Genomic DNA, 22,689 nt, shown 5'->3' with positions numbered 1-22,689 from the left:
GAGCAGTTGGAATCTGTGAAGAAGCAAGTTAACACCCATGAGACCAGGGTGGACAGTCTGGAGAATAGGCACACATAATTCCATGAATTCCATGTGGAAACCAGGTAGCAATTGTTAAAGATGGACAAACTGCTGGGTATCCTGAGGGCCAAGAATGATGATTTGGAGGCGTGGTCTAGAAGGAACAATCTCCGCATTACTGGAATTCAAAAGACAACTGCCATTTCCAAGGAGGTCTTCAAGTTGGAGCTTTTGCATGAGCTGTTTGATCCTCACCTGTCATCGGTGTTCGTGATTGAGAGAGCACACAGGTCCCTGGGGGCTGAAACCGCCCTTGGCCGGGCGCCAAGACCAATCCTGGCTAAATTATTGAATTACCAGGACAGAGACCTTATTTTACGATTGGCGAGAGAAAAGGGCCAGATCGTTCATAAGGGCAATACCATCTCCTTTTACCCAGATTTTACCCCGGCGGTGCAGCAGTCGCGCAGGGATTTCCCCCCGGCCAAGCGCATTCTTATGCAAGCGTGGATCCCCTACTCCTTGCTATATCCTGCTAAGCTTAAGGTGTCGCACGACAGCACAGAGCATTATTTCACAGATGCAAAATTTGGCCTCAAGTTTGCCAAACATGCTGGTGGGAAGAGCTCCAAATCCTCAGGTCCTACCAGGGAACGCACGGGAGACAGACTCAGTGACAATGACTGATTTAGAACATAGGCCCAGGGTTTGTAAAGAAGAGAGGTACCCCGACTAATATTCCTAAAGCGGGGTAAATAGGTCAAATGTGAAGTAAATATATTTAGGAAAGAGGAATTAATATTTATGGACCTAAACAATAGATAGGACATGGCATGATCAATAACAAAAAAACATACTAGTGCCCAATAGACAACAGTTAGTTCTTATCAAATGTATTTACATTTTATCATAAAGATTATTTAACAATAACAATTGAAGTCATAGAACTTAGCTGTCCAGTATCAATTATATTACTGTGCTCGGATATTGTTCCTAATTGTCACAGTTTGAAAAGTTCAATAATGACTTTGTAAATTCATTAAGTCACGGGACACATTTAAACAAAAAGAACAACAATCAATGATGACATGGCTGTAAATTCTTGTAGTTCCTACGCACGTTTCGGCTATCTGCCTTCATCAGGAAGCCATGATTATTGTTCAAGAAAAACCTAAAACAGAATACAAATAATCAAAATCCATATCACTGTTATACATAATTAAAATTGCCTTTTAAACAGCACAAGGTCAATATCTATAGTTGCAATTAATCTACCAATAAAAGCTAGTGGTCATAGCATTCTCATTCTAAAAAAACGAAAAGAAATGACCCAAAATGGGTCTGTGCCAATTAGTCACTAACACCAACAATCCGTCACCACGTGAATTCAATCTGTATAATCTCTATTTATTAAACTTCTGACTGTAATAGAATCATTAAAAAAGAGATAGGGAATATAGAGAGAGCAAGATGAAAAGGAGTCAAAAGTAGAAAAGAGATAGGAAAGGAGGACAAGTGATGTTTCCCTATGTAGTTAAAAAACGAATTGCCAATCGTAAATCCTTACTAGGCCAATAAGTTGTACCTTGTAATAATAGCAGAACGCTCTAATAACGTGATGGAATGGAGCGTCGACTATTGATATGCTGCCACTGTGAAAATGCAACACCTAGCATACGAAAAACTGGTTTTAGTTAAATGTTCTCCTGATGCTTACACTAGATGTTTAAAGCAAACATATTACCTAGGTATGTTTAATTACCTCAATATCCTACTAGAAACTTTAAAACTGGTCCAAAGACGTTCACTATGGAACAGTTTGCAGTGTCTCAGTTTGTGTGGGCTTGAGGAAGTGTATTAGGATTCTGAAACAAAAAACAGGGGGGGGGCAGAAATTGGTATTAGTGTGCCGCTATTGATAGTACAGGGATGTTACTTCTGGAGTTTGGGTATTTCCGATGCTATTTAGTAGCTTTGTGGTCAATTGATTTTATTTATCTAGTTTAGGTAAAATAATACTTTTATCTAAAACAACCTTGACTACTTTGATAGCAATATAGAAGTCATAACGAAGATGTTAAACTAGGAGATGGTAAGTTGATTAAATTCATACCTGATGTATGTCAAGAGGTCTCCAAAGCGAAGCTCCAGTAACAAATTCTGTTGCAAAAATAATGTGTCAATCAATAGCCCTCTTAATACAAATACGGCCCTAATCAGTTTATACAATCAGTTCCTCAATGAGGACTTAAATGGGTTAGCAATTTTGTAAGAGACTACTTACCCAAAAAATAGTTTATAACCGTCTCTAAAAGTAATTAAAAGAGACTTGTGAGAAGCGTGTAGAACCAGTAGCAAACCCAGGTAACCGGGACCCTGCAAAGCGGACCAGACAATAATGTAAATACACAGTTGTACAAATTCGCGGGGATGGCAGTCGATGAGCTGCTCTCATAGCAGAAAAATACCGGTATTCATTTTGTTAAGGACGGCTTACCGTGCGGTTCCCGGCTGTATCACTCAAAGTGTCTGGTACTCAAGGTCAAAGCGGCGCGAGGTATTCCCGACAGAGTTCTGGTCAGTAACATAAACGGCTAAATACTAATCGGTGTTTATATAGCCAAAGCTATCAAGAGATGGACGCCTCATAAGGGAAGTACAGCCTACGCGACCGAGAAGCAGTTGACTATGTCAGAAAAATTGAAACAAAGTAGGGTCAACGTCCATGGCGGCCATCTTAGAGAGGGTCTTGACGAAGAAAAAGGATAATGTCTAGAACATTTCAACACAGTTAAGCGAATATATATGGGGAATGTCTGGAATGGAATACTGACTGCATATAAAAACATATAGGGAATGTGTGATCCAGTCATTATCCCTGGATGTTAAATAATTATATAGCTGCTGCATATTTAAGCAAGGATGTTGTGCAAGATACAATATTTAATGCACCCCAAAAGAATTTTGGGTAGAAAAGCAACCCAATAGTCAACAAACTTTGTTAATAACAGTAGAATTGTCGAACAACTAGTGGATGCGTGTAGATATAGTGATGGTAAAAAATTGCCAACAAAGCCTTGTCATGCAAACTATACCTTCAAATTTTCTGAGTTCATCCACAGTTATATTTCAACACCTGATCCCAGGGTATTTCATTGTTCATCCCGTTCAGGTAGGTGTTCAATACAAAAATCCAATATACCTCCCTAAACTTACGTATATTTGTACTTGTAGTACCAGAGGTTATACGTATTTTCTCCAAAATTAGCCGAGGGAGGTTGCTACCTGGACACTAGAGGCGACCCACCTGGCTCGCTCGCTATCAGACCAGGCCCCCTGCTTGCTCAAGCTGCGCCTACCTGGTGTGCCCCCACGCGCTTTCACAAGGTGTTTGCCACATCATGCGCTTTCAGACGAGGCATTCAAGGAGGAGATTCGATCGGACATTGTGGAGTACTTCACCCTCAATTCGGGGTCAGTAGATACCGCAGCATCGCTCTGGGAGGCGTTCAAAGTTGTAATAAGGGGTCAATGCATTGCAAGGCAGGCTGGGGTGCTGAAGGCCATCAGGGCACTATCGCTAACCTGGAGGGACAGATAAGGGAGCTGGAGGGAAAATTGTATTCATTAAACAACTCCAATACAGCTGCACTCCTAAAGGCTAAACTTCTTGAGTTTGCTGAGGAATCGCAGCAAGAGGTAACATTTTTGGGCAAATATGCTTAGGCGAGACGTTATGGCGAGGGAGACAGACTGGGCTGCACACTGGCAGCCATGATCCGTCCACTCAGGTCCACAACATTCATACATGAACTAAACACAGCCGATGTGGGCATTGTAAGGGGCCAAGCAGAGATCCTGACTGATTTCTCCAACTTTTACTCATCCTTGTATACAGCCACCCAAACCTCTAGCCCAGAGGAACTACAGGATTTTCTGGACTCCATTGCCTTAGTGTGGTTTAATAATATGCATAAAACATATATGGACCTCCCCATAATGGTGGAAGATGTGGCTCAGGTCATTAAAAGTTTACCACTCGATAAAGCCCCTGGACCGGATGGCTTGACCACCGCATTTTATAAGGCCTATGTTGAGGAGCTGGCCCCCAGGTTACTTGCAGTGTATGAGGAGGCACTGGAGGTGGGTGTATTGCCGGCTTCAATGAGAGAAGCTGCAATTATAACACTGCTGAAGCCTGAAAAGGCAGAGGCGGAGATGGACGACTACAGGCCACTGTCACTTATTAATGTGGACATAATAATGTATGCTAAGCTACTGGCAAACAGATTACAACCACTTCTTCAAACGATTGCACTCTCGGACCAATCAGGTTTTTATTCCTGGATGGTCGATGGCACACAACCTGCGCACATTGTTTTCAGTGCTGCACTACCTCCACCCAGACGTTCAGGCCACCGCCATTTTTTTAGACGCTACTAAAGCATTTGATATGCTAGAGTGGCCATATCTGTTTACGATCCTATCTTGAATTGGTTTCAGCCCCTTGTTTGTAAATCGTATTAAATTATCGTATACTATGCCAGTAGCACGAATCAGGGTGAATGGCTGGCTGTCCGATCAGTTCCACATCACGCGTGGCACACGGTAGGGGTGCCCACTCTTGCCCCTGTTCTTTGCCATTGCCATGGAACCCCTGGCTGCCAGAATTCGGCAAAACCACACGGCGCGGGGCATTGGTTTCAGCACACGCAGCCTCCTCATTTCATTGTACGCGGATGATGTGACTTTATACATTCTTAAACCACGAGAAAATTTAGACCCAGTTATTAGGAAATGTATCAGATATGGTGGGCTGACAGGTGTTTCCATTAATTGGAAGAAATCCATGATTTTCCCATTGACGGATGGTACTCCCATGGTGACATCCGAGTTTCCCCGAAGGTGGGAGGCTGAGGCCATCAAGTACCTGGGGGTGTGGATCAGCAAAAGCTTGCAGGAAATTTGGAACTTCATTTTTGGCAGAGCATACACATGTTTGGAGGGTAAGGTGGCACTCTGGTCCAAATTGCCGCTATCAATGGCTGTTAGGATAGCGTTGACGAAAATGGTAATATTACCAAAATTCTTATATTTGTTCGTCAATGTGCCAGTTCCCCTTACACAACATTTTTTCGCACGCTTGCGGTCACAGCTGCTATCTCTGGTTTGGGCTGGAGGGCAAGCCAGGGTCTCCTGGGACCTATTGTCTCTCCCGTTCAGGCAGGGTGGTCTGGGCGCTCCGGAAATGCAATTATATGCTCTGTGTGCCCAGGCATAGTTTCTCCGCTTCTGGGTGCATCAGACATCATATCATCCTCATGTGGCGGTTGAGATTGATGCAGTGGCCCCTGTGCCACTCGAGATGGCGTTTATCAGAAGTCACAAGGCCCCAGTGGAGATATAGACACAGCGGGTACCCTGCGATGGGCATGGAATATGCTTCGGAAGAGAGCCAATGTCCCCTTACTGTATGCGCCATCTGTGCCATTGGCACGGAACCCCATGTTGCCCTGCATTGAGGATGGGGTTAGTAAAACCTTGGTCAAGGAAATGAACCTATACACGTTTGATGACCTATGCCCAAATGGTGAGTTCAGGCCACCCCCTGTTGGAGCTGGTGGTCGCGCTGTGCCCTTTGCAGGACTGTTTTTATATCATAAACTGAAAACTGCCTTTTGTGCATTGTGGGTGAGGTTTCCCGAGTCTCCCCCAAAATTGCCAGCCCTAGAGAAAATCCTGAAAGTGCCTTCATCGCGTAAATTAGTTACCCGTCTTTATACGAGTATGAAAAACACAGCTCTGGTGGTGCAGCCGAGGTCCCTACTGCGGTGGAACAATGAACTTGACCTCCAGCTGACGGAAGAGCAATGGGACTTCTGCTGTAGGCAGCTGGCCGAACTTTCCCCAAACTACAGGCTTCGCCTGATACACTTTAAATTTCTGCACAGATATTATAGGACCGCAGTCTTTCTTTATCGCATGAAGGTAAGGGAGGATGATGGATGTTGGAGGTGCGGGTATGACTCGGCTTCCTTCCTACAAATTGCTTGGGACTGCCCACGGATACTTGAATTCTGGCAAAAGATTTTTAGCGCGATTAATCAGATTGTTGGCAGAACAGATGTTCCCACCCCGGCGTTAGGACTTCTAGGTTATATGAGGAAACATCGCTAAAACAGCGAAAGTTGCAAGCACTTCTATTATTGTTCGCAAGAAGGCAGGTTGCTATCAGGTGGGGGGGTGGAAGAAGTTACCTAGTTTTGGAGAATGGCTATCTGATGTGACTTATAGACACACACAACTTGGTGTATTTTGGGAATTAATGACCCCGAACTCGAGAACTCGGGGCATATGGGAACCATTATTAACTTGGGAGAGAGGCAGATCTGAATCGCCTGCTCCCAGCCCCAGTGCGACTGCGTAGTGGTACATGGCCTCTAGGCGCTGAGTTGATGTGGTTTGTACTTGTAGACCCTCTGCAGGTGTGTGCCTCTGAGGATGTGGGTTTGATCTTTTCCATTCTGTTTGCTCACTGCCAACAATGTACATGCTGTTTCCTCCTGTGATTGACTATATTAACCCCTTCGCTGCGGCGGCTATTCCGCCGCAGCGCTAAAGGGACGGGGCGGCCGCGCGGCGGCCGCATGCTGGTGACGGAGCCGCTCCGTCACCAGCCGCGGTTGAGCTATGCTGGTGACGGAGCTGCTCCGTCATGACCCGCCCCGCTCATTAAAACGCCCGCGCAGGCGCGAAATCAGCGCCGCGCAGGCGCGGCGGCTGGGCCATGACGGAATTGCTCCGTCATCAGCACAGCGCACCCGCAGCTGATGACGGAGCGGTCCCGTCATCAGCATGCAAAGGGTTAAAGACCGTGTTGCTGTATATGGACATATCGCTCCCTAGAATGTGCAGGCCATTCGTCGGATGTATTCTTTTCAATGTGACACTCTGAAGTATGGTACTATGATATTTTTTATATGTGACAATGTGCTGGCTAGTTCTGGCTGGAACTAAGGTTCCTCTTGTTTGCAATTGTATTTCGAATAAAATCTCAATAAAAAATAAAAAAGACTACAATTCTGGGACTATAATTCCTCTTGAACTACTGTAATCCTTCTCTGCATGGTATAGGTGTCCCTGATCCTAACCCTGTAAGTCTGTTGTGCCAGTCTGAACATCAACGAGCAGTTCTCTGAAAGCTAGTCAATCTCTTTTTCTCTCTTGTCGTAATTAGTAAGAGGTACTGCTGTTTACAGATTCTGACTTTGGCAGCTCGAGTTAGGGAACTCTCTAATGCGGGTTCTAATTGTTGACCTCCTGGGTAGTCATTGAAAATTGGTGGGTAGCACTTAGCAACCACACACGTCTGCCACCCTAAAGTCTTACTTCTGATGGTAATAGCAGAGAAAAGCTTTACTGTCAGCTTGCTTTTGTAAGCAATGCCCTTGAACTACAAGGAACAAAATTTCAGAGGCATGGTTAATAGAATTGCAATGATATTGTGAGCAGCACATGCTTTAACATGTTAATAGAAAACACTATTATTTCCAAGCTCCCACAGTCTTCTCCCTATTCCCTTATTGTCATAATTTTCAGCTATCTTCCACAGGCATCATTATGCATGTGAGAAAGAAGGGGGCATATTACCAAGCAATAGCGATAATTATCGCTATTGCTTGGTTAGAGACAAAAATGTATCGCCGACCTGCAGCGATTTTTATCGCAGATAAACCTTGGTATTACCAAGGTTTATCGCAAATGCGATAAAAATCGGCCGCAATGCATGAATATCGCTGAAAAGTCAGCGATATACATGCATTACCGAGCTAATGCTCTTAGCCATGTTATCCACCTCCCATTGGATAACATGGCTAAGAACTGCTCAGGGCAGGTGTTAGCTTTTGGAGATATTCGCGCTTAGCGCGAATATCTCCAAAAGTTGGTAATAGGAGATAGCGATGTTAGCAACTGTTTCCAGTGGCTAACATCTTAGCAAGCCCACTTTGCATGTCATTAGTGATAAATTTCTCTGACATGCAAAGTGGGGCCCAAGATGGTCGCCATCTCCTACTAGCTGTCGCTAACTGGTGTTAGCGACAGCTAGGTAATAGGGAGATAATTGTTAAAGCCAAAAAAGCGGAGATAAACCCCCTTCATAATATGCCCCACGGTCTTCAGGGCAGAAGTGCTGGGTGTGTCCCTGCAATTGCTGCTGCCTGACCGAAGTGCATCCTGGGGCAAGATTCCAGTTACTGCAAGGAAGCAGCTGGCAATGTATGCAACTCTTCATGGGCTCCCATCTGTGTGCTGGGTACATTTGTGGACATAGCCTGACACATGTGACTGCTCCATGATGAGATGGTGGGTGGATTCCCTATATCTCAAGGCACGCACTACAGGCGGAGCAGGAAGATACGCCTCCAATAGCCAAGGCTGCTTGGAGCAGTCTGGGCAGGATAACTCAGGCTGGGGGTCCCTCAAGCAGCCATGCTGTCTGTGATCATGAGGTGTGAAGAGGTGACACTTGAGGGACCAATGCTACTTTATACAATAAATGGGAGGTATGCGCTGCTACACTGAAAATGTATTGCCAAGCACAGAGGTAGCAGCATCTGTTACCTTCCTTTAAAAATGCTGGAATGGAAGCACTAGCAGCATCGGAGGCGCGCCAAAACTTTACTGCAGCCACAGCCATCTGGCATTCACCCTACTGCTCAGTCCTTCTCTGACCACAGACACAGTGCCTGACAGCTCCTGGTGAGAGCCACCAGAAACATTTTCAGAAAAGAAAGTCCCAAGGACAGGAAACTGTATTTAACAGGCTCCTTTGGCGAAGGTGCAACAGAAGAAGGCCTCCTTTTGCTTCTAGTACCTTCATTCATCTGCACGTCGTCAGTTGCATTTGACAAAACTCACCATAAATAAGTAAACCAACAAATAAGCTTATTAATTCTACTCCATTAGGTTGTTTGCAATTGCTTGAGCCTATCAGGGTCACGAAGACGGAAACTGTAGGAGAAGGCTGTTTCTGGTTTTTGATCAAAACATGGGGGCTCATTACGATGGCGGAACGATTGCAACCGCCGGTGGTGATCGTTCTGCCATCGTAACGAGATTTACCCACCGCCATATTAGGATGGTGGTGGGTATCCAGGCGGACGCAAAGTCAGTCTGCCGCTTTTCCGTCATTGGCAATTGTTACAATTGCCTGCCGGGCGGAGCAGGGGCACTAATATGGTGGCAGTGCCTAGTAGGCACCATCCGCCATATTAGGATGTGGGAATTTACAGGCCTTTCTATGGCAGCAATGCCGCCATGGAAAGGCTGGCGGGGAGTTGCTTTGGGAGCCATTTGCAGGCCCCCCTCTGTCGGGGGTGAGGATGTGCACTGGGGGAGTACCATGCTACAGTTCCCTGCACCAAGTGGCAGGCACTGTGTGCTGCCAGCCACTTGGTGCAGGGAAATGCTGTGCATGCTCTTTTACCATTGCGGACGGTGCTGCAGCCAGCAGCACCGTCTGCAAGGGTGAAAAGCCAGGTGGGACCGCCCAGACGCCGCACGTCTGGCAGCTGGTCCCATCACCGTTATGATGGCGGGCGGGCGGGATGGACATAATGAGCCCCATAAACCCCAACCTTTGAACCGGTTTGAAAAAGGATTTCCTGGGATGGTAAAGGTGGATTCGTTTTTATTGAATATGTCAGGGCATTTCTTTCTGGCAATGGAGGATGTTTCTAAATTGGATAGAACTGATAAGATCCACAAACAACTGAAGCACTTTTACCACAGGTGTTTTATTAGAAGTGTAGGGACATAAGGAACTGCTTATTGCATCCTTTGGCCTTACAGAATGAGCTGCAGATAACTGTGCATCCTCTTCTGTAATACAGATTGTGCAGCACACATGTAGTGCTGGTACTATCCTAAGTGGGGCATTTCCTCATTTGCATTGGGAAGTAGTCACATGCAAATGGTGAAACACTAACAGCCTGATTCATGAAAGACCCGTTTTGCGAGTCTTTAATAGCGATTCATAAGGAATCGCTATTACAGGCTCGCAAAACGGGATTCATGTAGGAATCGCAAAAAAAAAATGCGATTCCTACATATTCCTTATTTGCGATTAGCACATTGCTAATCGCAAATAAGGAATAACTCCCCATTCATTCCTATGGGCCAAAAGGCCCATAGGAATGAATGGGTATTCCTTATTTGGGATTAGCAATTAGCTAATCGCAAATAAGATAGCGATTTTAAGGGTGCCAGGGGTGTCCAAAGGACACCCTGTAGCACCCCTTAAATGCAAATTGAAACAGGTGTTGCGCACACACATGTCCAAAGGACATGTGTGTGTGCAACATGCAACTTAGAAAAATGCATTTAAAAGCATTTTTCTAAGTTTTCGCTATTTACCACGAGGTTTGACCTCGTGGTAAATAGCGGGCCGAAATTGCGAATTCGCAATTTTTAAAAGGATGATGAATTGCATTTAAGGAATCTCAAATAGATATTCCTTAAATGTAATTCCTCGCAAAATAGCGAAATCGCTATTACCGATTTTTGCATTTGGGATGATGAAAAAATAGTGCTCGCAAAAGGCCCTTTGCAAGCCGATTTCGGCTTGATGAATCAGGCTGTTAGCCTCTTCACCAGTGCCATATTATAGAGGCAAAATAAACCATCTGTAGGTGCACTGACAGTCAGTACACACTCAAGGGTGCCTCTTGGTAGGGGAACAAGAGGTCTGATGGATACCCCAAAACATCTTCTTGCAAGCTGATTCAGTTTCTTAAAAAATCTCTTCTCGAAAGCAGCCCACGTTACCGCCCGCACAGTGAAACATGGACTAGCAGCTGTTTGTCTTTTTCATTAATGCACTGTCCCCAGGTCAGACACATATCTGCAGTTGCAGAGGGGCAGCAAGTGCTTAATTTGAGGAGGTTTCCAGTTGACCACACCGGCACTCCTTTTTGTGGACTAGCGCTTATTTTTCTCTTCAGATATTGACCATGAGCAATTGAGAGAAACACACACAAACAGGAAACAAATAGTGCCAATTATACATTTTTAATAGCACCTCCGGAGTAGAGCATTGGGGACCGGCAAACACTCTTTTACAAATTAAGAACTGGGGGTAGCACAATAATTGTGAAATGGCCCACTGACTCTTGCTGCGCCCTGGTGCACCCTGTTAAAGGTGTGTCACAGTGAAATACAGGGCAGTGCTCCCGCTCTATAATATGGGCCCTGGTGGTTAATTTTCAGTACATATAGTAGCCTATGTTGCTTACACGGCACAATTCCTCCTGCAAGAATTGAGAATTTCCGTGCTGGTGAGAAAGGTAGGCTAGTCAATAATGGAGGCAGTAGGGAAACAAACACAGCTCAGTTTTGACTAAACCAATAGTCAGGCAATGCAGCTTCAATGCCAGGGGCCTCCTTGTTGGCAAGACCATACCCTGTGGCTCTGCCACTTGAAATACAATAGTACTGTTCGATTTACCTATTCTGGGTCCGAAGTTGGTAGACCCTCATCTCATAAACTTAATTAGTAAAGCATCAGAAGACAATTAGAATATGCAATCTTTTCAAGAAAGGTAAAACATTTGGTGGAACAACATATTCCTCTAAACATTTCGGAATGTACTTTTCAATGAAAGCCACAGGGATAAGTTGGTTTATTTGAATCCGCCCCATCCTGACTGCCAGCATAAAATACCTGATGTTACCCTCAAATCATCACTAATGGAGAAAATACATTTGTTAAAGGAAAGCATTACAAAACAGGTGTGCAGATTTATTTGAGAAACGGGGTGTGAGAAATGTAACTACTGGTTGACTGTTCAGGACCTACCCTAGGGGTGACTTTTTGTATCAAAAAGGAAGGTTTGGGCCTGGCAAAAGGGTTATACTGCCAGGTCGAAATTGCAGTTTAATCTGCACACACAGGCTCTGCAGAGGCAGACCTGAGACAAGTTTAAGGGGCTTCCTAAGTAAGTGACACAATCTGTGCTTCAGGCCCACTAGTAGCAATTCATTTACAGGTCCCAGGGCACATGTAGTTCCACTTTACTAGGGACTTATAAGTACATTAAATATGGCAATTGTGTATAAGTCAATGTTACTATGTTTTAGGGAAAGAGCACAAGGAATTTAGCACTGGTTAGCACTGGTAAGGTAAAGTATGCAGAGTCCTAAGTACAGCAAAAACAAAGTCATCAAAAACAGGAGGTCTGAAGGCAAAACGTTAGAGGAAACCACACCAAGGGTGCCAGGTCTAACACAGGGTCAGTGTACCCAACTTCAGAGACGGGGGGGTTATATTTTCAATTCACTTCCTGGTTTTAAACTAAATGAAGACCTGAGGAAATACAGGTTGAGCACTGAGAGGGGAACTGCCCTTCCTTTTAATTGTTTCACAGAAAATTAATTAATCAGTGATTGTATCAATCTTTTAAAATGAGAATGAAGTGCTTTCCTTTCACCAGAAGCGTATTTGAATTGAATTTGAATTTAAAATATTTATATAGCGCAGCGTACACCATACGGTTTCTTGGCGCTTGGGAGGCATAGAAAGCAGGGGCAGAGAGATGAAAAGGAGGAAGGATTTACTACGGGAAAGCTTGACTAAACAAAAAGGTTTTCAGGCCTTTGCGGAAGAGGGAGTAGTATTTGGCCAACCGTAGATGGTCGGGGAGGGAGTTCCAAAAGGCGGGTGCCAGAAATGAGAAATTGGACCCTCCCCACTTTTTCCTCTTATAGCGGGGTACCTGTAGGAGGGATTGAGAAGATGATCGGAGCTCTCTGGTGGGGACATATTCCTTTATCAAAGAGGAGATAAAGGCCGAGGCTGATCCCTGGCGTGCCTGGAAAACCATGCAACCGGTTTTAAAGAGGGAGCGTTGCCGAACAGGCAACCAATGTAGCACCTTCAGTAACGGCGTTGAATGATGGGAGCGGGGAAGGCCATACACTAACCGAGCCGCCTGCTGGAGTTTTCGTAAGCTATAGGCTGGAATGCCGTTGTACAGGGATGCTTGATTCCGTTCTGGGAAGGACATGGCTTTTATAGTTCGGACTGGACTGTTCCCATGAGGCTCAGGGTCAGAGCTGATTTGCATATCGCCATTGTCTAACCCAGGGTGGTGTGGAGTGCAAAATAACGATGGATTTAGGCCCAGATCCTTGGACTGGGGTAAGTGTGTGACATTGATACACATGCTGTCCATCACTTGTTGTGTTTGCAGTTTCCGCCCTAAGTGCGCTGGGGATGCCCAGACGTGGGTCCCAGGCACTCCACACCACTGGAGGCAAGCTAGCCGGGCTGATGAGAGGTGTTACCTCGAAACCGGTCCGGTCCTCGGATGCTTGATTCCGTTCTGGGAAGGACATGGCTTTTGTAGTTCCGACTGGACTGTTCCCATGAGGCTCAGGGTCAGAGCTGATTTGCATATCGCCATTGTCTAACCCAGGGTGGTGTGGAGTGCAAAATAACGATGGATTTAGGCCCAGATCCTTGGACTGGGGTGAGTGTGTGACATTGATCCACATTCTGTCCATCACTTGTTGTGTTTGCAGTTTCCGCCCTAAGTGCGCTGGGGATGCCCAGACGTGGGTCCCAGGCACTCCACACCACTGGAGTCAAGCTAGCCGGGCTGATGAGAGGTGTTACCTCGAAACCGGTCCGGTCCTCGGATGCTTGATTCCGTTCTGGGAAGGACATGGCTTTTGTAGTTCGGACTGGACTGTTCCCATGAGGCTCAGGGTCAGAGCTGATTTGCATATCGCCATTGTCTAACCCAGGGTGGTGTGGAGTGCAAAATAACGATGGATTTAGGCCCAGATCCTTGGACTGGGGTGAGTGTGTGACATTGATCCACATTCTGTCCATCACTTGTTGTGTTTGCAGTTGTACAGGGCATTGGCATAGTCCAGCCGGGAGATCACAAGGGCAGACATAATCAACTTTAGTGCCACAGGGGAAAAGAAACGGGAGACAGTGCGGATAGTGCGGAGAGTGAGAAAGCAAGAAGAGACGACGAAACTGATTTGTGAGTGAAGGGTGAGGTGATTATTCATTTTAATACCTAGGGTCTTGACTGTGGGAGAGGGAGTGGGAGGGGGACCTAAGGAAGAGGGCCAAAATGAGGAGTTCCAGGGACTGGAAGAGCCACCAGTGAGGACCAGCTCGGTTTTATCCGGGTTCAACTTCAGGTGGTTTTGGCTCATCCAGTCCCTGATGAAAATCATAATAGTTTGAAAGTTAGAGATAGAGTCGGAGGAAGAGGAAAGATTGAAGACAAGCTGGAGGTCATCTGCATAATTATATACAGTGAACTCCAGCTGCTGGAGTGCGAAAATAAGAGGGTAGATATAAAGGTTGAACAAAAGGGGAGAGAGAGAGGAACCCTGGGGGACACCACAAGTGATCTTGAGTGGAGTTGCCGTGAAATCCCCCAGCCGGACCGCCTGGGTGCGATCCCGCAGGAAGGATGAAAGCCAGACCAGGGCTGAGCCCCCGATTCCCGCCGCTCTGATACGTGAAAGCAAGATGGAGTGGTCCACCGTATCAAAAGCGGCGGAGAGATCGAGGAGCACCAGAGCCTGATGTTTATTTTGGTCCATGCCCTCCCTGAGGTTGTCCAGGACCGACACCACGACGGACTCGGTAGAGTGCCTAGGCCGAAAGCCCGCTTGACAGGGCACCAAACCCCCGGTTGCTTCCACGTGGGCGCTGAGTACCGAGGTAACATGGCGCTCGAGCACCTTGCCCAGATAGGGCAGCAAGGAGATGGGCCGGTAGTTAATTGGGGCGGATGGGTCGGCGCCAGGTTTCTTTAAAATAGGCACAATAGTGGCAGATTTGAGAGCTGGGATCACAACCCCCTGTGCAAGGGAACTGTTGAGGAGGGTGATAGGGGGCTGAGTGCAGACGGAATAGATCCGTTGGAGAATGCAGGCCGGACAAATATCGGCCGGAGAACCTGACTTTACTTTAAGGAGTGTTCCCAAAAATAGTTCTTCCGTGAAAGGGGGGATCGAGAGTAGACAAGGTTGGACAGTGGGAGGGAGGGGATCAACATAAGTAGAGGAGGGGGGAGGGATGTTGATCTTGATATTAGAAATTTTGTCCAGAAAGTAATGGTTCAGTGAGTCACACAGGGACTGGGTAGAGGGGGGGTTTAGGAATAATCCTCTCTGAAAAGGCTAAATCATGAACGATGGTGAAGATTTCTCTCGATTGGTTCTCTGCCGCTAGAAGTTTTGATGAGAAATGGGCAGTTTTAGCTCCTAAGATGGCTTTTTTATAGTCCTGCAATAGTGTGAGGTAATGAGTTTTCTGAAGGGGACAATATTCCCTTCTCCACAATCTCTCAGCTCACCGGAGGGACAACTTTTTTTCTTTTAGGTCTTCGTTGAACCACCGTTTTGCCTCCTTAGGTCTTTTGGTTGATATCCGGCGTAAGGGGGCTATTGAGTTGCAGCCTCCCGCGAGCCAGGTATCAATCACAGAAGCTTGTGATGAAGAGGGTAGGCCCGCCAGGTCAGGTGAGGAGTTCAAAAGGGAAGATGAAAGTGAGGTAAGATCAACACGATTCCAGTTCCGTGCCCAGGTGTTTTTTGCCAGCGGAACCTTAGTGGCAGGGTTGAGGTGAAGGGAGAAAGAAATAAGGGCATGATCAGACCATGGGCAAGAGGACACTGATATGGAAGAAATTGAATAGTTAAGGGACCAAACTTGGTCTAACACATGTCCATGAGCATGTGTCGGGACTTGAATGTGGGGGATAAAATTCAATGATTGAAGTAGTTCTGTGAATTGCTTGGAGGCTGGGCATTCAGAGGGATCATTGGGCCAGTAGTTAAAATCACCTAGCACTAGGACTGAGGCATGATTGACCGCCAGCGTGGCCAGTAAATCCTGAAAGGCTGGCATAAACAGGGGAGTGGGCTGGGGTGGTCGGTACATTAACAAGCAAATGAGCGGAGGTGAGAAAGTGGAAGAGAGAACCACAAGGTGCTCGGTGGGTTCGATAGGGGTGGAGGGGAGGAGTTGGAAGTTATACTCCGACCGGGCAATGAGCGCCACGCCACCCCCTTTCTTGCCTGCCGGGCGGCCGCGTAAGCAAGGGGAAGGGCAGCTAAGAGAGATGGCAAGGAAGACTCACAGAACCAGGTCTCGGTTAGAAACAGTATGTCCGGCTTGTGGGAGTCAAGTAGGACAAATAGATCTTGGTGATGTTTCACCGCCGACCTGGTGTTGAGCAAAATAATAGACAGAGGAGGAGGGGGGAGAGGAGGGTGAAAACGGGACGGTAATGATGGTGGGGTGAGACCAAGGGTGGAGATGGTACTAATGGTGGAAATCGGAAGCGACCAATTACCTTGTAGAGTTTTAAGGCCCTCAGAGGAATACGAGATGAGAGGGGCATAAGGACGAGCCCCTAGCCCCGTCTGGCCGCGGACGGGCGCAGACGGGCTTGACTTTGGCGCGACTTCGGCGCGCATTCGACGCGCCCGCTGCGCTCGTCCGCTGCACGCACGGGGACACATCGCGATTAATGGGAATCAGCCCCGAGCAGCTGGACCGCTAACTGCGGTCTAGCCAGCCTTCAGGCTACACCCAAGATGGCGCCCGCCCTCCACACAATCGGCACGAGCAGCCGTGATGGACCGGGGCTGGGGAGGCCACACAAGAGGGAGTAAGTGCGCAGTACGATATATTTTTAAAAATAAGTTTACATAACCAGATAAGCAATATTAAAATGATAGTAGGGTGTCTGCATCGAAATCATGCAGGAACACCGCTAGTAGTCCGATAAAAAACCACAGTTGTAGTCACTGCAGCCTCACGCTTATCCAATACCCCCAGTGAGGAACTGGAGCTGCCACCACCTGCTGACCCACACAAGCACCTGTATTTGTGCTCAATGCTTGTTATTCTGCAGGAGACATTGCTTGAGTGGAAGGCCCATGTCTGAAATCCACATATTAGTCTATTTGTGAGCGCAACCAGCGTTTTTCGAGAATAGTATTGGCTGAAATGCTTGACGATTGGGGTTGCTTGGCAGCTATCAAAGGAATATGTAACAATTATGACAACTGCTACTGTACGTTTGGTGAGATGTGGCTATCATAAAGTGCTGTTACAACAGGAGGCTTTGGCACTGAGTGTTAAATTGGCTGGGGCAAAATTACTGGTAAACTGGCATAAGAAAGTTAATTTAGCTAATTTCGATTTTGCCTGTTGTGCAAAATTCCTGAAATTATGTCATTACACCATGTGTTGTGCTTATGCTTTGTGTGAGGAAAAAATGAAGGTCTTGTGCACAGGAACAACAGGAACAAACAGGACACGACGAGCTGCTATGGTTCACTACACTTGTGTTTTTTGCACTTTTTTACTGAGAAATTCGCCCTTACGTCCAAAATGTATGCAAAGATGCTCTTCACTCTAAACTATAATGCTAAGTTCTAGTTTTGCCTCTTGTGTACATTATGCATAATGTTTGTGTAAATTTGCGTAATAATACAAAAGCAAACTACTGAAAATTCACACACCCTTAGTGGTAAAGAGGGGTCTGTTGAACCCCCTAAACTGTTGAAAGATTGTCAATTTTGCTTTTTCTACTGAGGAACTTAGGGCCATATGTACAAAAAAATGTTACTGCCGTAAACGGCCTGATTTGCAGAATTGGGCCGTTTGCACCTGAAATTTTTTTTTTCAGATGTACAAATTGAAAAATTTGATTTGATAACTTACCGACTCACAATTTGCATTTGCGATTTGGTATTTAGAAGGACTTTTTTTGGGAGTCCCTTCTATATACTGAATCAATATGATATATATTACTGTTTTGCAATCAAATTCTGGTCGCTAAACTGTTAAACTATACTTCAGTTTTAAAAGTGGTGATAACCCATTTGGAAATTGGAAAGAGGCCCCTTGAGACCTCTTCCCCTTTGAGAATGTTGTAAAAATATTCCTTAACAGCAGGCACCACTGCCTGCTCTTAAAAAATGAAACCTACATGTTTAATTATTTTCTTTATAAATGCATCCAGTTCGTCTGTAAGGAAAATGGGCCGCATTTAAAACAGATATTGCTTTATTTAAAAACAATCTCAGACATGGTGGTCTGCTGACCTCAGTAGAACACCATCCCTGTGATGGTTGTGAATCGGAATGGGTCGCAAATTGCACCCTACCTCATTAATATGCATGAGACAGGTCTATTTGCAACCCTTTAGGAATCGCTAATGAAACTCAAAAGAGTTTCAGACATTAGGAATACCGATTTCCTAATTGCGATCCAGAGTTAACCGCAATTAGAAAATCAGTCTTCCTAATGTTAGCACGTATGGACCTTAGGGCCTGAGGTAGAGATTAGCCGCCGGTATACTGCATCAAAAAGTGACGTATATTCTGTCTTCCGTATTACAAGTGCCATATGTTATAATGCACTTGTAATACAGCACATCTGCCACATTTGTGACAGAATATCCCACCCGCCAAGCTCTAAATAAGAGCCTTTTAAACTTATAAAATTCTTCTGCAAGTTAATCCATGTTCCCTGAAACAGTAGGTGAAGGGAATTTTAATACAGCAGTAGGTCTTCTTGTGTGACTTCATTCACCATATGTTAAAGAAGTAACCAATAGAGAGAAGTAACTAGGTTTAAGACACACTTGTAAACATTTTCCACTAATAGAATGTCAATGAAATAATGTGAGCTGCACCCATTTATCCCACATCGGCTAAATCAGCTAAAAACAATTTTAGCTGATGTGGGATAAAAATGGGTGCAGCTCACATTATTCCATTGACATTCTATTAGTGGAAAATGTTTACAAGTGTGTCTTAAACGAAGTTACTTCTTTAACATATGGTTGAATGAAGTCACATAGTAGACATGAACAGACAGGTGATATCTTGCATGATAGAATCTCGAAGAGGAATTGACTAATTCAATTAACAAAGCGGATTCAATTACATCTTCTTAGGCCACAATAAAATGCTTGAAAGACTAGAAGAACTCTTCGATCTTTGGTAGTCATGCAATGAACTTTGGGTCGCTATCCCAGCCACATACATGAAAATGCATGTAATAATTCCTTCCAGTTTACACAACACAGGTCAACAGATGGAACAAGAACTGTCCTAAACTTATTGCGCATCAATCATTCAATTCTCTTAAACTGCATCCAAAACCCAAACAAAATTTACCAAATAGAGATGGGGGAAAACATGGCGGCCGGCTAGCAGCGGGTCGCGGGTGCTGAGAGAGGTGGTGGTGCGAGTTACCTGTGCAGGTGGCGTATTTGATAGTTTCGCCCGGTTTTTCATCTCGTGCGCTATGCGTTCCGAGGTGTGAGCGGGCGCTGGCGGTGTTGGTGGCTTTTACGTGGCTGTCCTCGTTGTTTGTTGCGGTGTCTGCTGCGGAGTCTCAGAGTCTCGGCGCTGCATGGCGGCCAGGGAGGCAGAAGGACCTCAGAGCCGGAGTGAGGTGGAGGCGGAGTCAGTGGCAGCGGTAGCTGCAGCGAGATCCGAGCCGGGCTGCTGGGGGAGAGCAGCACACGAGCTGGGGAGATGTCGGCGGGCTACTGCAAGGATCGGCTACAGAGGAGTTGGGGGGCGCAGAAGGGGAGAGGATACAACTCATTTGGGGAGTGACTTTGCGGATGTTAAAAAGAATGAAGGTACTGTTGTCCCTGCCCCTGACAATGAGATCCCAGTAAAGTTGAGTAGTTTGGGTGAAGTTATTTCTGTAGGTACCTCAGGATAGACGTTGAGAAGCGCTGGGAAAGGAGGTGGCGATGAGGTGCTAGTGAAGTGTACAGTTCCCCCCATTAATTCAAAAAAGAAGCAAAAGAAAAAGAACTGTTCTAAACAGTGCAATAAAATAGTGAAATATAATATCTTGGAGCGAAAACTTAAGACAACTCCATCTCTTAGCTCGTTTTTCAAGACAGTCCCAAAGACCTTAATATTAAAACCTAACCCCGTGCAGCCTAGCCAGAACACAAAACTTGAGGTGAATAAAGGGCAGGTGCCCGGCACTGATGTGCACTGAAGGTATACAGAACTGGTCTTTCTATTTGAGTCCTAATCAGTATCAGGCCCTTACGCTAGATATGGACGGGCCAGGACAAGACGAGCACGAAAAGAAAGAATTAGGAGACTTGGCAACAACTAATAAAGCTAAGTTAAATCCTCCAGGAGAGCTAGCAGAGGATGTAGTGAGTACTAATATCCCTGTTCCCGAGCAAAATTTTCTAGAGGATAACGAAATTGAGTTTGATAACCCAGATTTGCCTGTAATTGCCCTTTTGAAAAAACTTGATATGGGGATGCACAAGGGGTTCAAGGTCTCAAAAATAAATCAAGAAAGTATCCATGCTTCATGCAGCATATTAGAGGCGAAACTTAATGCGTTAAGCTCTCGTACTGAGGAGTTAGAGGTTGAGGTTAAGAAGATTCGGGAGTCTGTGGCGGATAACCGTAAGGAAATTGAGGAGATTAAGTTCAGAGAGAGGGCGGAGGAGGATAGAGTGGAAAGGCTTGAAAATATGCAAAGACGCAACAACTTAAAAATTTTGAAACTTCCTGAAGGGAAAGAGGGAACAGACATTAAAAAATATGTGGTACACCTTCTTAAGTTTGAATTAGAACTAGAGGGGGACAAAGAATTGATCTTTGCAGACATACAGAGGGTGCATCGTGATCCCTTAAGGCTGAATCCGAATCGTACTAAGCCGAGGAAAATTTTAGTCAATTTTTTTACATATAATTTGAAGGAGAAAATGTTTTCGGCTGCTCTTAAAAAGAAAAATATTTCAGTTGACGGGGCAAAAGTCGAAGTAAGATCTGACTTGTCACCAGCTACAGCTAACAGACAGTGGGAGCTAGGCAAGCGGATGGAGCCGCTTAGGAATTTGGGAGCCACAGTTCAACTTAAGTTTCCAGCATTTTTTAAAGTTATGTGGCGAAATAAGATGTACTCATTTCGAGTGGTTGAAGAAGTGGACACATTTATTGAGCAATGTCAAGAGATGACTTAAGAGGCTAGTTCGTAACCCTGTAGTGTGGAAAATTATAAAGTTAGCTCTTAGACTTAGATTTAGCTTGCACATATTATATTCACTATTATGTGTTAGTTATACAGCACCACCACTGTAGGCACCCTAAGGGCCGAGGCCATGGGTAAGACGGTTGGGTTTTCCAGGGGAGGGAGGAGAGGGGCAGGGGGTGGTAGGGAGGTAGTAGGGGGTTGGGGGAGGATAATGGTATGGAAGAAAATAAAAAAAATCCTCAGAATCTTATTTGTCACCAGGATGTTTGGAGTATTTTGTTTTGAATTAGATGAGTGGGGCTAGTGCACTAGAACTGAAATTCTTGTCGTGGAATGTTAACGGCCTACATGTAAAGTCCAGGAGACGAATAATATTAAAGTATTTAGAGGATTCGCTGGCCCAGATTATTATTTTACAAGAGACGCATTTAACTGCCATTGAGAGTAAGGACATTTTTTCAGCCCAAAGGTGGGTTGCTCATTCGTTTTATACCCCTCAAACTATAGTTACTAAAGGGGTGGTGATTTTGGTTAGGCAAGGGGTAAATTTTGTTGTAGAATCTACAGTGGCAGATGTGAAGGGGAGATGGTTGATTTTGAAAGTAAAAGTGGCAGGGGAACCTTTAATCATTATCAGATACTACGGTCCTAATCAGGATGATGATGTACCTCTAGATGCTCTAGCTAGTGAATTATTAGGTCTTGCGGGGAAAATTATCATGGCAGGAGACTTTAACACGGTAATGGGTAATAATTTAGATCTCTCAGAATAATCGAGAGGGTTGATACACTCTAAAATGCTAGGTTACACATATTATAATAAAAAATATAAGCACAGATCTCGAATAGATTATTTTTTTGCTTGATTCTAGATTGCAAGATTATGTGATGACGGTGGGACATGTAGGCGTTCATATTTCAGACCACTCAGCTATCACACTGACTATAAAGTTAAAGATGAGTGGATCGGATTCAGCCTGGAGGGTAGATCGAAAAGTTCTTCTGGATCAGGAAAGCCTAAAAGCCATAAACGTAGAGTTAGAGGTTTTTCTTGAGAAAAACTTGGGCACGGCTAAGATTGAGATAGTTTGGGAAACCTGCAAAGCTTTTTTGAGAGGTAGATTGGGAGCTCTGGGAGCAAAGAAGCGGAGATCCTATTACAGTAAGGTGCCAGAGCTGGAAGGAAAAATTCGCACGAATGAAGGCAAGATCATAAACACTGGCGAATCTACAATAGAGGAGCAGGCTCTACACGATCTGGCAGAGTTGAAATCAGATCTTACGGCAGTCTTAACTTATAGAATCAAAGAAAAGTGGGAAGCCAGTCATTTGGCCCATTTGAACTATGGGGAGGGTTGCAGTAAACTCCTAGCATGGAAAGCGAAAAAAGATCAAGTTCGCAATTTTATAAAGGAAGTGAAGTTGGTAGAGTCAGACACTACCATTACTGATAGTAAGGGAATACCAGATGCCTTTTTTGATTATTTTTCGAAAGTCTATAGGGAAGATCTAAATCCTGAGCCTTCAGCAATTAGGGGCTGGTTACAGCCTGAGGATCCACTTCCTTCTGAGCTTAAGCAGATATTAAATGG

Source organism: Lissotriton vulgaris, chromosome 6 (genome assembly GCF_964263255.1).
Source record: "Lissotriton vulgaris chromosome 6, aLisVul1.2, whole genome shotgun sequence".
NCBI classification, from domain to species: Eukaryota; Metazoa; Chordata; class Amphibia; order Caudata; family Salamandridae; genus Lissotriton; species Lissotriton vulgaris.
The sequence above is the reverse complement of the archived record's forward strand: the minus strand, read 5'-3'. Positions refer to the sequence as shown.